This window comes from Crocuta crocuta, unplaced genomic scaffold, assembly GCF_008692635.1.
Source record: "Crocuta crocuta isolate KB4526 unplaced genomic scaffold, BGI_CrCroc_1.0 scaffold134, whole genome shotgun sequence".
In the NCBI taxonomy this organism is placed as follows: Eukaryota; Metazoa; Chordata; class Mammalia; order Carnivora; family Hyaenidae; genus Crocuta; species Crocuta crocuta.
Genome location: NW_027530183.1, coordinates 4,552,754 through 4,569,060, shown reverse-complemented (window position 1 = coordinate 4,569,060; position 16,307 = coordinate 4,552,754). Strand labels below are relative to the sequence as shown.

The following is a 16,307-nucleotide window of genomic DNA, read 5'->3' as shown; positions in this document are numbered from 1 at the left end:
CAGAGAATACTCAACTATAGAGTGGTTGAGGGTATTATATTTTACAAAAGGTTTGCCACATGCATGCTAAAGAATTATTTAATTTACTGTGTCTTTTGGAATTGTTTGGAAACGTAGGGGAACCCTAGATAATTTAGCAATGTAGGTCATGACTAATTAATTGAATTGAAGTTCAGGGAGGCTGAGTCTTGATCAGCTTTCTCTACATCTTGTCATAATTTTTTTAAAAGAAAAAGCCTATTTAACTCATATGTAACAAATACAAAGCTAAGACTATTAGATATTATATGATGATGATGAGCCATTTTTTGATCCAGAAGAAAGAGGGACTGAAAGAGATTAAATGATTTCCCATTGTCACAGGGAAGTGCAAGTGAATTAGAGGCTAATTAAAACCAGTACTCCGTCATCCAGTAATTCCACTACTGGGTATTCACTAAAGAAAACAAAAACACTAACTTGGAAAGATATATGCACCGCTATGTTTATTGCAGCATTATGTATACTAATCAAGATATGGATGCAACCCAAATATCCCTCCATAGATATATGCATAAAGATGTGGTATATATATATGACATATATATATGATATATATAATGGAGTATTACTCATTCATAAAAAGAATGAGATCTTGTCATTTGAAACAACATGAGTGGATTTAGAGAGTATAATGCTAAATGAAATAAGTCAGTTACAGAAAGACAAATACCATGTAATTTTACTCATATGTGGAACTTAAGAAACAAAACAAATGTACAAACAAAGAAAAAAAAGGCAAACAGAAAACCTGACTCTTAAATACAGAGAACAAACTAATGGTTGCCAAAGGGAAGGTGGGAGGTGGGGGAAATAGATAAAGAAGATTAAGAGTACACTTATCATAAGGAGCACAGAGTCATGTATAGAAATGTTGAATCATTACAGTAAAAACCTTGTTTGAGAGCATAATTCGTTCCAGAAACATGCTTGTAATCTAAAGCACTTGTGTATCAAAGCAATTTCCCCATAATAAATAATGGAAACTTAGATGATTCATTCCACATCCCCAAACTATTCATGTAAAAATGATTACATACTCTAATACAAAATAATACAGAAAATACAAAATATAAAGAAAAATAAATAAATCAACCTGCACTTAAACTTTGAAAACCTTCATGGCTGGTGTGAGGGAGACAAGAGAGAGGAAGGTGATTGTGCAGGACAACTTTCACTATCACTAACAGAATCACTGCTATTTATTGGCTCAGTGGAATCTTTTCTTTTCATGCAACTTTAACAAGGAACCTATTCAATGACCTCGAATGAAGTAAAGCATTCCTAAGCTTACTTTTATATGGAAAAGCAAAAAACTGTCCATAGGTGCTTTGAAGGGACAAAAAAATACACTAGTGCCAGTTGTGGACACCTTCCAGCCTTCTGAAAAACCACTGATTTCTTCCAAAAAGCATGTCCTGAGACTGAGCATCTGAACATGGATGATTACCTACAATCCCACATTGATGGGGGGGGGGTGGGGGAGAAAGACAGAAAAGAACCATTGTCTCAGTTGTGATCATGTAGCATTTGGTGGTTTTACTGTATATTGTACCCCTGAAACTACTATAACACTGTTATGTTAATTATAAATCAATTTTAAAAAGGGTGAGAGAAATCAGTATGCTATCAATTGTTCACACTCCAGAGGACAGAGTGTGAAAAAGGATTTGAGTGTATTCTCAAGTTAGGTGTATGGACCATCTCAACCATCTCGTGGTTGGCCCTGGCTTACATTTCCTTCCTCGGATTAATTTGGCTTTGTCTCTGCTTTGTGGATCTTTGACACTTCTCTGTCACTCCTGCCTTTTTCACCTCCTGCTTTACAGGAGGCAGCAGATAATAGCTACTAGACCTTTACTTATAGGAATATCTTAATTAAGAGGTGATTTTTCAGGGAATTTGCCATCTAACTCCAAAAGAGGGTTGGGAAAGAAATTTATTAGATTCTATCAATTCAGAAGTGGCTGCCAAACCTCCAGTGGACAACTTGAGTGAAGACGAAGTGTGTCGGAAGTGAATGGGAATGGAGCATGATCGGCTACCAGAGGAGGCATAAATCTTTTCCCTGTTGCTGGCATGTCAGCCACATGGGGATTCCTCCTTCAGTGTTCATTTTGGCCCCTGGGACTACTAATATGCCCTTACTGGTCAGCTAACCATAATTTTTAACCCACTTACAAAAGTAGTGCAAAATAATCATAGCACACCACATTTAAGAGAAACATTTTCTTTTGTTCAGTTTTTCAGTTCTCCTGTCCAGCTGCCTAAATACTCTCAGTTTAGAATTACTTCCTTTTTCTTTTTAAAGGCTTCTTGTACTTTTTTTTTCTCAATTGATTGCACATGTATACCTGGTCTTTAGTCATGAATTTTTGCTGAAAACAGAAAAACAATTTGAAGTTATTTTAACACAGAGAAGAATTTATCGGCTCCTATAAGCAAATGCTAGGAGGGGTTGGTGTGGAACTAATGTTAGGGTTGACTAGGTCTGGGGGTTGACTGCTATCAGGATTCTTTACATTTATCTCTTTTCTTCTCAGTGTGATTGTTCTTTTATCTGAGACTGTATTCTCCATCAGCTCTGTAGCTCCATCAGCAAGGGAACCTTCTGTAGGAAGACGTTATTCACATTCCTACAGTCTGAGGAGAAAAGAAGAGATCTCATCTCCTAGCCCAAGCTTAGGCAATCTCAACAGGCTCTGATTAGCTCAGCTCAATAGAATATGTAATTCTAGCCCACCGAGTGGGACTCAGTCATAGTCAGCAAACAGCAGAGCCACATGGCTAGGGGAAGATATTTGGAAAGAATAGGTGATATTTGGGGTGCCTGAGTATCTCAGTAAGTTAAGGCTCCAACTCTTGATTTTAGCTCAGGTCTTGATCTCAAGATTTGTGAGTTCGAGCTCCCATGTTGGGCTCTGCGCTGAGCGCTCAGAGCCTGCTTAGGATTCTCTCTTTCTCTCAAATAAATAAATAAAGTTAAAAAAAGAAAATATTAATTAAAAATAGGTGATATTTGAGATTAAAATAATAAATGCCCAGTGTGTCTGAGATTATGCAATGCTTTCTTATCTGCTGCGTTGTTTTTTCCCATGATCCTCCCCCCTTGGGACGGGTTCTCTTCTCCACTCTTCAGATTGCCTAATTATAGTTTGTTTATAATTTTGGTGTCCGCGTGAGAGGTTTGACGTAAGTCACAATCGCAGAGTCCTCACCTGTTCTACTTGAGAGTTATTATGACAGGGGTCCTAATGTGCTTATGTTGCTTTTCCTCCAATGTGTTCTCTTATAAATGATCTCCATATCTGTGGAAATTAGGTCCTTATCAGTCTTATTGAAAGTCTTTGTGGAATGGTCCATTAATATATGATTCTTGCAACTTTTATTATGTGATGATGCAAATTCCTTCTTTCAGCATAATACTGTATACACAGTGTATACCTTTTCTTTCCTAGTGTTAATTCCTGGTCACATTGCTCACCTTTCCCACATTCAGTAACTAATCATAACCACAGCAGTTCTGTTATACAGGTAATCCATTTATTCCTTAATGAGTTTAAGAATGAGATATTTGGATTGCCTTTTGCAGCAATACATTAACCATCACATATAATTCTATCTACTGCTTTGCTGATGCAAAGTGTCAGTCACAAGTGAGTCTTACAGCTATTACGTAAATTGATTTATATTGTCTAAAATCCTCATGTCAATAGCACTTTATTAAATATTTATGAGTCTGAAAATGTAAGATAAATTACAGAGTTAGATGGGTAACAGAGGTATTATAGTATTCTTTCCATATTCATAGAGGCTGATTTATAGAGGGCCATTCTAATAAACTGTTCTGCAGATATTTATTCAAATCACTAAATGCTCTCCACTTTTCGAAATTCCTTCACTTCATCTTTCTCTATTGAGAGAAGCAGCCTCGTTCAGGTGCTTTGCCCTTTTACTCCACTCTCCAATGTCTTCTCATCTCCTTTTCCACAGGAGGATGTGTCCATGACACAAAACTATTTGTGGGCGGCTAGCTGCAGGAAAAATTGCCATCTATAGATGGAAGCAAGAAAAAGACCAAAACTAGCACAGATGAATAGCATTGGGAAGGAAAACACATTAAAACTACAGATTCAAAAGGGATTTAAAGTTTGTAGGAGAGTAGCATGACCATATGGTAGTAATAACTTGAAGTTTTAGATGAAATAGGTAATTTTCTAACAAAATATGTTATTAACCTAGCCTCGAAAAATAGAAATCGTGAATAAATCAATAACCATGAAAGAAATAAAATTAATGGTAAAATGTCTTGCCCTTCTTCCACACCAATTTCCAAAAAACAAGCCAGATATTTATAGGCATAATTTAAAAAACCTTTAAAAGCAGAAAATGCCTATCTTAGGCAAACTGGGTCAGAAACTCAAAATAGGAAATCTAACTGAACCACTTCATGCTGCTCTATAACTTTGATGTTAAAAATGGATATAAGGGTCAGAATAAGAAATAGTATTGTATATTTTCATGTATGACTATGAAAGCACAAGGCTAAATGTACTATTGACAAAATATTTTCATCAGTTTATTAAAAAATATATAGTAGTCAAGAGATCATTATCCAAAATTGCAAAGATGGTTCAATTTCAGACATCTATAAAATTTAGGAAAACATTTTGTATAGTTTTCGCATGAGAAAGAGAAAAACCGATCAGTACAATTCAACTCTTGATTGTGATATAAAATCTTGGGAAACCAATAATAGAATTTTTACTATTTTGAAAAGAGGTGTCAGTGTGCCTGGGTGGCTCAGTTAGTTAAGCATCCAACTTCAACTCAGGTCATGATCTCACGGTCCATGAGCTTGAGCTCTACATTGGGCCCTGTGCTGATAGATCAGAGCCTGGAGTCTGCTTTGGATTCTGTGTCTCCCACTCTCTCTGCCCCTTCCCTGCTCATGCTCTGTCTGTCCTTGTCTCTCAAAAGTGAATAAACATTAAAATTAAAAAAAGAAAAAGAAAAGAGATATCTATCAAGAACCTCCTAAAAATGTTATTGTTATTTAGAAAAACCTATAAACATTCCTGTTCAAGTCAGCAACAGGATAAGAATTCCTGTTATTATCCCCATTGTTCAGCTGGATGTCCTAGCCAAATTTAAAAGGCAAGAAAAATAAGACATTCAAGAACTTAAAAGGAAAAGAAAAAAATATATAAAGAATGAAACTGACTAAGTAGAAAATCCAATAGAAACATTAGATATATCATTAGAAAAATTTAGACATGAATTTGGCATGTTCACCAGACTCAAGATTAATATACATAAAATAGCATTCCTGGAAATCAACAATTAACCAACTAGAAAATGTCAGAGGAAAAAATACACACCATTTATGATAGGCAGAATAGTGACCCATCAATTGACTGTTCACCCTGAAACCTGTGAATATGTGACATTAGCTGGCAAATGGGGAATTCAGTTTATAGGTGGAATTACGTTTATCCTGGACTATCCAGAAGGTTCCAATGTCATCACAAGTGCCCTTCAAATATGAAAGAAAGTGGGAGAGGAGTCAGTATCAGAGTGATGGAGAAAGACTCTGCCTGCCATTGTTGGCGTTCAAGATGGAAGCAGACTGCCAAAGAATGTTGACAGCTTTAAGAAGATGGAAAATGTAAGAAAGCTTCCCTAGAGCTGCTCAGTGTGGAGAAAGATAGTGGCCTTTTTGCTCCTGCTAAGGTTCTTGACTAAAGCTTCCTTATCTTTTCCTTTCAGTCTTCCACACTCAAAGGCCTGTAGGGCTCAGACTTTCTGGTCACTTCCCTACTTGGGCTCCTGGGGTTCTGAGAAGTTAGGCTTATGTATGGGGCTCACTCAGCCCACAGGGGAGGCACACAGGAATTTCTTCTCATTCCAGCCACTCACAGACCCAGTGACCCTTTATATCAGCACTGGTAGAGAGAAAAGCCTCAGCAGTGAAGAGGAAGGAAGCCCTAATTACTTGTCTAAAGCTCTTGTCCAGTGACTGTTGACCTCAAACTCAGACTGACTCAGCTGGTCCACTGGATCATGTGTTGTCTCTGCATTAATAAAATATATGGAATTATTTTAAATTTGTGATACACATGAAAACTTTTGTGATAATTTTTCTTTTTTATTTAAAAGTAATACAACCTCTCTCAGTTTGGGTGTTCCCAGAACAGACCCTGAAACAAGGATTTGAGTGAAGATTGCTTTTGGGGAGGTGATCCAAGGAAGCCTGATGAAAAGAGAAGCGAGACAGGAGAGAAAGAAAAGTCAATGAAGGGTGCTTTTGGAGAAAGTGATGGGTCTGATCAGCTGGGTCCCCATCCTGCTAGGAATTCTCTGAGAAATGATGTATTCTTCAAACTTAGCTCATGTAGAAAGCTTGAGCCTAGGCTTTATGGTTCAGAACTTTCAGTCTGTACTGCATGGGTGTACCAAGCATGCTCTTGTGATCCAAAAATTCCTCCAAGCAGAGGAATTTTGCAATTCCTCCCCACAAAATCTTTTTTTTAAAAATGTTTTATTTGTTTTTGAGAGAGACAGAGAGTAAGTGGGGGAGAGGCAGAGAGGGGGCAGGGGAGACACAGAATCTGAAGCAGACTCCAAGCTCTGAGCTGTCAGCACAGAGCCTAATGTGGGGCTCGAATTCTTGAACTGCAAGATCATGACCTGAGCTGAAGTCGGATACTTAACTGACTGAGCCACCCAGGCACCCTGGCCCCAAATCTTTATTTTACATGTACCTTAGTAAATCTTTTAACCCATTTTTAAAAGTTTATTTATTTATTTTGAGAGAGAGGGAGGGAGAACAAGAGTGCTAGCAGGGAGGTGGGGGACAGAGAGAGAGAGAGGGGAAGAGAGAGAGAGAGAGAGAGAGAATCCCAAGCAGACTCTGCACCATCAGTGCCAAGCAGATGCGGGGCTGAGCCTGATGTGGTGCTATGCTTGATGCGGGGCTCAAACTCACAAACTGCTAGATCATGGCCTAAAGTCAGTTGCTTAGCTGACTGAGCCACCTAGGTACCCCTAATTTGAATTTCACTTACTTTGAGAATTCCATCTTTTTTAATTTTTGTAGGCCAGGAAAATTTTACACCCTTTTGTAGGGTCAAATATGTTTTCTTGTACATTCTTTTCCTATTGGGATTTTTTTTAATTTCTCAATTTTTAAGAGCTTTCACAAATTGAAGTGACAGATTGAAGATTTATTCTTCATGCTACACATTGCATATATTTTCTCTGTCGTTAGTCTTTTGACTTTGCTTTTTAAAAAGTCATGCAAAAGTTTTTTCTTTAATGTTATATTATTTAATTTATCAAACATTTATTGGATTTGAATTCTAAATTATGATTAGAAAGGCTTTCCATGTATCTACATTTTCTTCTAGTACTTGTATGTTTTTTTGTTTGTCTGTTTGGTTTTGTTTTTATTTGTTTCAGCATTCAGATATCTAATTCATTTGGAGTTTATTGTGATATATGGTGTGAGGTAGGATTACTTTTGTGTTTTCCCAGGTGGCTAGCCAATTTCCCCAACCTCAGTTTTTAGAAAGTCTGTCCTTTTTCCCAGTGATTTGAGATGACACTTCTATCATGTAACAAATTTCCATAGTGCTTGGGTCCATTTCTGAATTTCCTCTTTTATTCTATTAGTTTGTCAGTGCATAGACCAGTACCTCATTGTTTTAAACAAAGAGAAGGGTTTAGAATATATTTAAAACTGAATATTTACCATGTTTAGTTAATACACTCACTACCACATAACTATAATAACTCAAACATAATTTCCTTCACCTATCCCTTAATGTTTGGACAAATAGGATTTCCCTTCCAACTTTAACAACAGGTAGTAATATCACATTATCTTTGCCCATGTAGCATTTCCAAATACTATATAATGATGGACCTTTTAAAGATTCTTTATGTTGATTTCTAAATTGCTCTCCAAAACAGAACATCTGATAACATGGCTCTCACAAAATTAAAAACTTTTTACATTAAAAATAGTTTTAAAAAGTTGTTACTTTAATTACCAAAGGCTAACTGATGTATATACTTCTTTGATCATTAAAAGAGTTATTTTCTCATATATTCATTCACTAAGTATAATTTCTTCTTTGTGACTTGCTTTACATGTTGCCTTTTATTTCATTGTCTTCTTGTTGATTTATATGAACTTGCATATAAAGATTTTAATCCTTCATCAGTCATGCTTACTGCAATGCTTACCCAGTTTATTAAATTTTTAATGTTACTTGTATTTTGTCTGGCTGATATTTTAAACTTCAGGTTTAAAAAATGACTCTTTGCTTTTATTATTTCATTAGTCATTTCTAAAATAATTTCTCTTTTAGGGGTTGATATGTATTTATATTTTTCAATGAATACTTAATGTTTATTGAAAATATAAGAACAAAGAACAATTCTAACTTGCCTGGTGATTTCCATCCCTGGACTCATAATGTAGATTTGAAGCAGTAAATTAGAAGGCAGAGTGATATTACAAACACAAACTCTGACAGCTTTAAGAAGTGACATTTGATGAAAGGACAAGAAATTTTCTAAAAATATCACACAGAAATCCTAAAAATTATAGCAATTTAAGCCATTGAAGGTAGAGCAAACAGACCCAGCAAAGTGTCCACTTTAGCCCTTATGAACCGGTGCTCATCAAGTGACTGCAGAGTTATGAAAATAATAAATGATGTTCAGGGGGCGCCTGGGTGGCTTAGTCAGTTAAGCGNAAAAAAAAATGATGTTCAGGTAATCATGGGGAAGAACAAATAAATATATAAGATGTTACCAGAGACATTTCTAATTCAAATGATTTTTAAAAAGTGCTTAAAAAGTGTAAAACCCTTAGTAAATCAGAAAAGTTGGCTGTGAAGAATGACTCTGTTCCCAGGAGTATCAGTTAGATGACATTTTATAACAATTATTTGTCACCAGTTTTATACGGTTTCCTAGATTTTAAACTCCTTGGGAATAATGATCTGATTTATTCCTCAATTCCCTTTTAGTGACATGTATTAATAGAGACTAAATGCCAGCTGAGCGCCATTGTTCTATATACTTATTTTTTAATTCACTTATTATACCACTTTCCCAGGGAGGAAACAAAAGTTTGGAGAGGTTATGCTTTCTACTTAAGGTAGATTTTTGAGCCCTGGACTATCTGACTCTCCCCACATGGCTAATTTTTTTTTTCATGATACCTGGCACAGTATCATATGTAGACTTCTTTACTGTTTGCCAAGTAAATGAGAAAATTATTTTAATTATGAATTATTGTGACAGGTTGGAAATGGGTGACATGGTTTATACTTTTGTTGGAGAAACAAGACATACACATGAAACAACACCTCAACAGAGTCATAATTTAAAGTTCATCATTTTAGTTACCTTCCTCAGAGCAATTGAATCATCCCAGAAGCCTTTACAAGGAAGCAATTAGTTTCTTCTAGGACCTGAATGTATTTGTTTTTGGAAGAATACAGTTCTTATCAGTTTACATCAGGATCAAAGCAATATATAGTCACATGTTCGGTGCTTTCACCCTTCCCTCTGGGGCTGGCAATCTCTTAGTCTTGATTATAGAAGAGAAATGAAAGAATGTTCTTTGTCTGTCTTCAAAGTCCTCCCTGTCTGTGGTTTGTTGTCAAATGTTCTCCTACATCATTTTCCACATTCCATCTTGCAAAAATGTTTTTGTGGAGATGATGGCTTTTGCAAGTCACTTACGTACCTTTTCTGTCCATCTAATTGTTGCCACCCTCCAACCCACCCCTGCAATTTTTAACAACTTTGGTGAAGTATGACATCATATTTTATGAGGATTTAAAAACATGCTTACTTAGTAAGATGAAGCTATTTGCACACTCTTCCTTTGTACTTGATGAATTATTGCTTCAAAAACATATTTGGCCTTCTTTCTCATTATAAACCAGCCAAGCAAGACAGATAGTGTATTAAAAAGAGGTTTAATTTTCACATTTAGAGTAGGAAAACATACAAGATTTATGTAGTTTTGTGATGCAGAAGGTGAAAAGGTTGTCAGGGACTTTTCAAATGATTCATAACTCTGAGGGCCCAGGTGATGGAGGAGGGATGTGGATAAGTCACTGGAGGCATTGTTGAATTTCTCAGATTACAATACCATTTTCTCAAGGAATACAGCATATATCAAAACTGGTTACATTATCTATTTTGATTTCATTTGATATAAGAAACTCCTTAATAAAGAGGGTGAGCATAGGTAATGTTCCTTTCAGGAAAGCCAATTCTGTCACAGTTTTCAATAATGCATAGTGTACCAAGAACACAGTGGGTCCTCAATCAATAACAATTTGGAAATGCAGGCAATGATAAGGGGGAAGGAAATTTCCTACCTATTTCTCTACCTTCTGCCTTCTAATTTATACTAAAATACCTCTTGTCTTTTCTCTTACTTGTAAGTATTTAACTCACTTAGGTCTCCTTTATCCATGTTGTGCCCAATTCTACCAGTGTTGATTCAGAAGATAATCAATTGAACTTGAAAAATGCTTGGTGCTGCAGATTTCTAATCTTGAAGATGCAGAAATGAATTAGCATTAATTGGACGTGGATGGGCAAATATGGGGAAAAGGGAATATTAGCAAGGTTGATGATTTAACCAGTAAAGTGACAATGTGTGGTATATGTAGGAAACACTCAGATAGATGACAATTATTCAAGTAGAGAGTGTGTTGGAGGAGTAGGAAAAAGATTAGAGGAGCATGTGAAGGCAGAAAAGTTTGCTAAGAAAAACTATGCCAAATTATAGTTTAAATATCATTTGGTTATAACATGCCTGCTTAAATGGTCTTTTCCCCAAGCCCTTTGACAATGGCCTTGATATGTTGACTTTCAAAGTATGCTCTTCTTAGTGGTATTTCCAGTCTTCCAGTCATTCCTTTCCCCCTTTTTGCATCTTAGCTTACTGCTGATCCTAATATGCTCTTTATTCAGTTTATAAAACTAGTTGAGATTCATTTTAACTAATTGTTACCTGTTTAAAATACTCTTAGGAGTACATATTTTTCATGAGTCCCACAAAAACTCTGCAGAAACTCACTATGATCCATTTAAGAGGCTGATAGAATCATCATTTATTAGTGACAATCAAGGACACTAACCAAAGTTAATGGCAAGCTGCTATGTTATGAAGAAATAGTTTGTATCAGAAGGTCAGTGGAAAAACTAAAGCTATCAAGTTATTTAGCTCTTTCTTAAATAATTGAACTGTTTGGTTACTGCACTGTAGAATTTTCTGAGAAGTTTAAAGAAAATAGAAAATGATATGTATCTTAGTGTATAACAATGCTGGTTTTCTATTCAGTTTGTGTTTGGATTCTAGAAAAATATGCTTTCTGGCAAGTATTCAACTAGAACTTCATAAAATGGACATAAAAATTCTAGGCACCTGTTTTATTAGTACTTGAACATAGGCTAAGCCTGGAAAAGAAAAATAAGGTTCNGTGGGGATGAGCACTGAGTGTTATGTGGAAACTAATTTGACAATAAACTATTAAAAAAAAAAAAGAAAAATAAGGTTCTTAATTGACCTTTGATTTATTCAAGACCATTGTGAAGATTTATATACTTTCAATGGCACATTAATAAAATAAACTGTATAAATTTAGTCTAGCTCAATCATACATCTCAGAATATTTTGTTTTGGTTTTGTTTTTTGATTTAAGTGATACACTCAATTGATGAAACATGAAAATAACAAATATCTAGCTTGCTGCAAATCATTATTTTCACAACACACTCTCCATAACATTGTATAAGTGTTCATTTTGGTGTTGGTAGTAGTAGCAGCAGCAGCAGTGTGGTCATGGTGATGATAGATACAGGCAATGTGTTGTTATTGATACTTAACACTACTCTTTCTACATTATCTTTCCAGTTGCACACATTCTTGTTTGGTCAGGTACTGTTCTAGATATTTCATAAGGATTACCTGTAAACATCACAACAAACTAACTAGGTAGATGATCCTATTCCACCTTTTCATAAGTAGAGATCACACCTCAAAAAGCTTAAGTAATATACCTAAGTTCTTAGAACTCATAACTTGGTTGAGCCAGGATTGGAACTCAGGATTTGGCTCCAAAACTCTTGCCTGTTTCAGTACACTGTACTGTCAAGTTATCTTGTCTCCATTGGTATACATGATACAAAGTAAGAGAATTGTGCAATCACATGATTTTTCTTTTTCCTTTGGGTCAGTTTAGAAGTACTATAGAACTATAGTGTCACTTTCCCCCTTCCTATTCATATAATTGGCTGTGTTAATATCTCTCTGTCTGATGTGTGTATGTAAATAGCCTGCTAGTTACAAGACCAGATACCAGATGGGCTGGTCATTTGGCCCTTTGGCGGCTGACACACATCCAGGTGGCTCTGCCAGTCTTTGACATGGTAGAATGGTATCTGATGTATTCAGATAATGTTAGCTATTCAGTACTGAGAACAAAGGCTCATACATAAATGGAGACCACATTCTTTTCTCTGACAGTAAGGAAGGCCTCTGCTATTTAAGGATGCTTATTACATGTCTAACACTTCCCCCATGTGTCATCTAATTTCACTGTTAACTCTAAAATGAAAATAATGTATTAAGTCACTTAAATTTTCTTTTGAGAACTAAAATTCTTAATCGAGTACTGTATGTGACTCCAGATTTCCCATTAAAAAATAATTTACAATTGTAGCTTGCAGCCAGTCATATATGCCCAGAGCACCTCCTCATTGCCATCCATTGCTATATCTCAAAGAATATAAGTCCGTTTTAGACATGACTTAATCAAATATGATTAGAATAGCAGCTCTGGGGGAGATAAACATAAGCACTCCTTAAACAAATACAAATTTGTTATTTGTACCATTGACAATCTCATTAACATAAATGAGACTTTTCCTAATGATGCTAAACTTTACCCTTTTCCCTACTTTAATTCGTAAGGCAAATATGGCCAACACTACTAGTTGAGTTGCTAATTTCTCTGTAGCTGTTGCATGACGGTATTGAGGGTCTTTCCAGATCTATTTAGGGAATTCAGGGATCTGTGGTTCACTCTGATTATGTAACATGTTGGGTGCTTGTGTTCTCACTAAGTACCCTTTGTGGGATTCACTGAGCTCATGTATGTGAAGTTCCTCTCCTTATGAAACAATATACCATTAAAGTGAAGATTGAGAATAAGGAATCGTATCTCCTTAAAGCCCAGTATCTTCGTTGGTGTCATAATAGTATTCAGATTTGGAATTTATGTTAGATCCATGGGTAAATATTGATGGCATGGTTTGCTTTCTGAGGTGGTGACATTTCCAAGCCAAGCGAAATTTGAATTATTATTTCCTATCCATCTAGTCTCAGAGATATACTCTTTTTATCTTTTAGAACTTTAAAGTGGCTTTACAAAAACACAATACAAAACAGTTCAGAAATGCTTTTTTCCCTTACCTTAATGATAAATGGTGGTAAATTACATAATTACCAAAATTTTACACTTTGCTAAAGATAATTGTGTAATTAAGAACAATTTGAAGGCATAAAGTTGAAAATGTAATTTTAGAGATTCTTAGCATGTTTAAAGGAGCATGTTAAATTTCTAAGTAGAATCATCACTCATCAGAGGTAAATAAAGTTGGCAATAAGGGTCACTTAGCTTACAAATAAGTAAATGCCTTAAGAATGAGTTGGCAAAAAGGTTATTTTTGTCCTCTCTGGAGGAAAGCTTATTGGCAAGAAAATGAGACAAAGTATTTAAAGAATTTGATTCTACTGACTTCCTTACATTAGAATTAAATTTTATAGGAAATGGTCATGTCAGTAAATATATTTTTTGGTGACCCCATAACCTGTACTCTTGACATAATTACATGGTAATGGGATCGATCCTTAAATAGATTGACCATTTTCATGTAGACATGGTGGTGAACAGCCCAATTCTATGTCTATGTTTACATTTTTATATCTAGACAGTCTTTTAGAGGCTGGAAAATTGATCAGTTATTGCAAGCTAAATTGAAGATAATATTCTCTATATGTAGCACAGTTTCGCAAAGTGTGCTTTAGTTGTGTCAGAATTTTCTGGAAAATCCTGCTGCAGGATCCTGACCTTCATTTTGGACCCTTGAATCAGAATCTTGGGATGGGGCCATCTTTCCCCCACATTCCTGGGTGATCTTAAACATTTCATATTTAATAACTGTATTCTTGGCATAAATACTATTCTTTGATGTTACCTGTATGATTAGCCTGTGACTTAATAAACATTGAATACACACTGTATAAGATTTAACTATAATAGACTGGAATTTAGTTTAGTTAAATTAAGTTTCTATCAGAGAATTGTGGAGTTAATAATAATAGTATCTATCAAATATTGAGGATCTGAACATAAAATGATATTTTCTGGCCATTCAAGATCTGCAATTGTCACAGAAGTCCTGCATGGTGAATGGTATTATTCCCATTTTATATGTAGACGACAGGTTAGAGGGGTTGAGTAATTTGGATAAGGCCACACCCATAGTAAGAGAAGACATTCAGATTTAAATCCAAATATGACCTAGTTCAAAGCCTGTACTGGAATTACTAGGACAGAGTGCCCATTTATGAATTCATAGCAGTGTACGGGGTGACAATGAGTTCATATGGTACCTTGACATGAAGTAGAAAAATTTGTTTTTCTTCAGAAAGATGTGGCCCATGTTGGGGTGCATGAGCAAAACATGGGGTAGATATCACCTCTTTTCTCTCTCTCCATCATGCCCCCCTCTTGCAGTGAGGAACCTGAATCACTGCAGATGGTGGCCTAGATGATACTTTCAGTGAGAAAATTCTAAGGCTCTGTAATGTAGACCTAGTATCTTATAAGCACAAAATGCATGCTAGCAGACTAAAAATCCAGTGAATGTTATAGGCATGAAGAAAGGACAAAATTAAGAGCTTACTGATTGCCCAACTCTGTTAATTTATTTTGGTTGTCTGCAGGGTTCTTGTGAATGGAAGTGGCTTTACAGTCTTATTGTGTAACAGAGGATATGGAATGATCTCGACCTTTTAGTTAGAGTGCAGCCTAGTTTGACCTGGTTTCATTTGCATCTATCCTATATTAACTATTTTATTAAAATTCAATTATGACATTTTTAGTACAAAATACAATATTTAGAAAATATTCAAGATCCAACTGGACTTTTTCCTATAGCTATTTGTTAATAGTTTCACATGCCCATATATTATTAGTATTTTTAAAAACAAACAACTAATGCTTGTGGCTCATGCGGTATATTTATAATCTCTTCACACCTCTTTTACCTCACCTTTTAGGTGTCTTACTATTTGATTCAAACCTTTTTTATTCTCTCCACTAAGACTTATCTCAGAAAACTAGGGAAGGTTTTAACCATTCCATTAAAAAAAGTCAGCTTACCTAATTTTGGTGAATTTTTCTTTAAAAAAAAAGTCTTCATGGAAAGTCATTAATTTCTCAGACAAAAGACATGTCTAAAACCTTTGGTATATACTGCTATTTGAGCCAAAGGTATTATATAAATAAACTACACTGGTTATTCAGTACTTACTGTATGTCGTGTCCTGTCCTGTCTTAGGGTCTTAGCAAGTTTTTAACTCATGAAATTTAGTCACTATAGTTCTTCTTTTGGAGATTGCATTCCAGGGAATAGATGATAATTGATAGCTGCTTTGGTACACTCCTCACCATTCTTAGAAAACAGCATCCCAGCCGATAGTCCACTGTTAGTACATCAGTATTGAACATTGACTACAATAAGCCACAACCTGGAGTTTCCAGAGAGTCATGGTGGATGTTCCCTGTATTCCTGTTTCCTTAGAGAGTCACCCTTTCATTCTCCCTTTTCATTTATGTTAGAAAAATAGAATCATTTTTTTTGGTAGGGGCTTTTATACTCCCCCAGGGTGCCAATTTTCAGAGGTGTATGTTTTTAATCCTTTTTTTAGATTTTCATCCTTTGAAATAGAGATTATGGACCTAATGAAATCAGAGTTTGTTTTGATAGACATGAATTGGTGGACACTGACTTGACTGGGCAGAGCATGAAATATGTTTTAAAAGTTACTCCCCTTGCAACACATACCTCTATATAGACTTCTTAAAATTAGATTATAAGATAAAAAAATAGGTTCCTGGGAAAACCTTTATGATTTTAGGTGTTAGATATTATTGATATGA

The 16,307-nt window shown here is 35.4% G+C and overlaps 1 protein-coding gene across 1 annotated transcript in view; it reads left to right on the top strand.

Moving 5' to 3' along the window:
• Positions 1–16,307, top strand: part of ARHGAP24 (Rho GTPase activating protein 24) — a 496,491-nt gene that overhangs the window by 29,681 nt on the left and 450,503 nt on the right. The gene's annotated exons all lie outside the window — the stretch shown is intronic.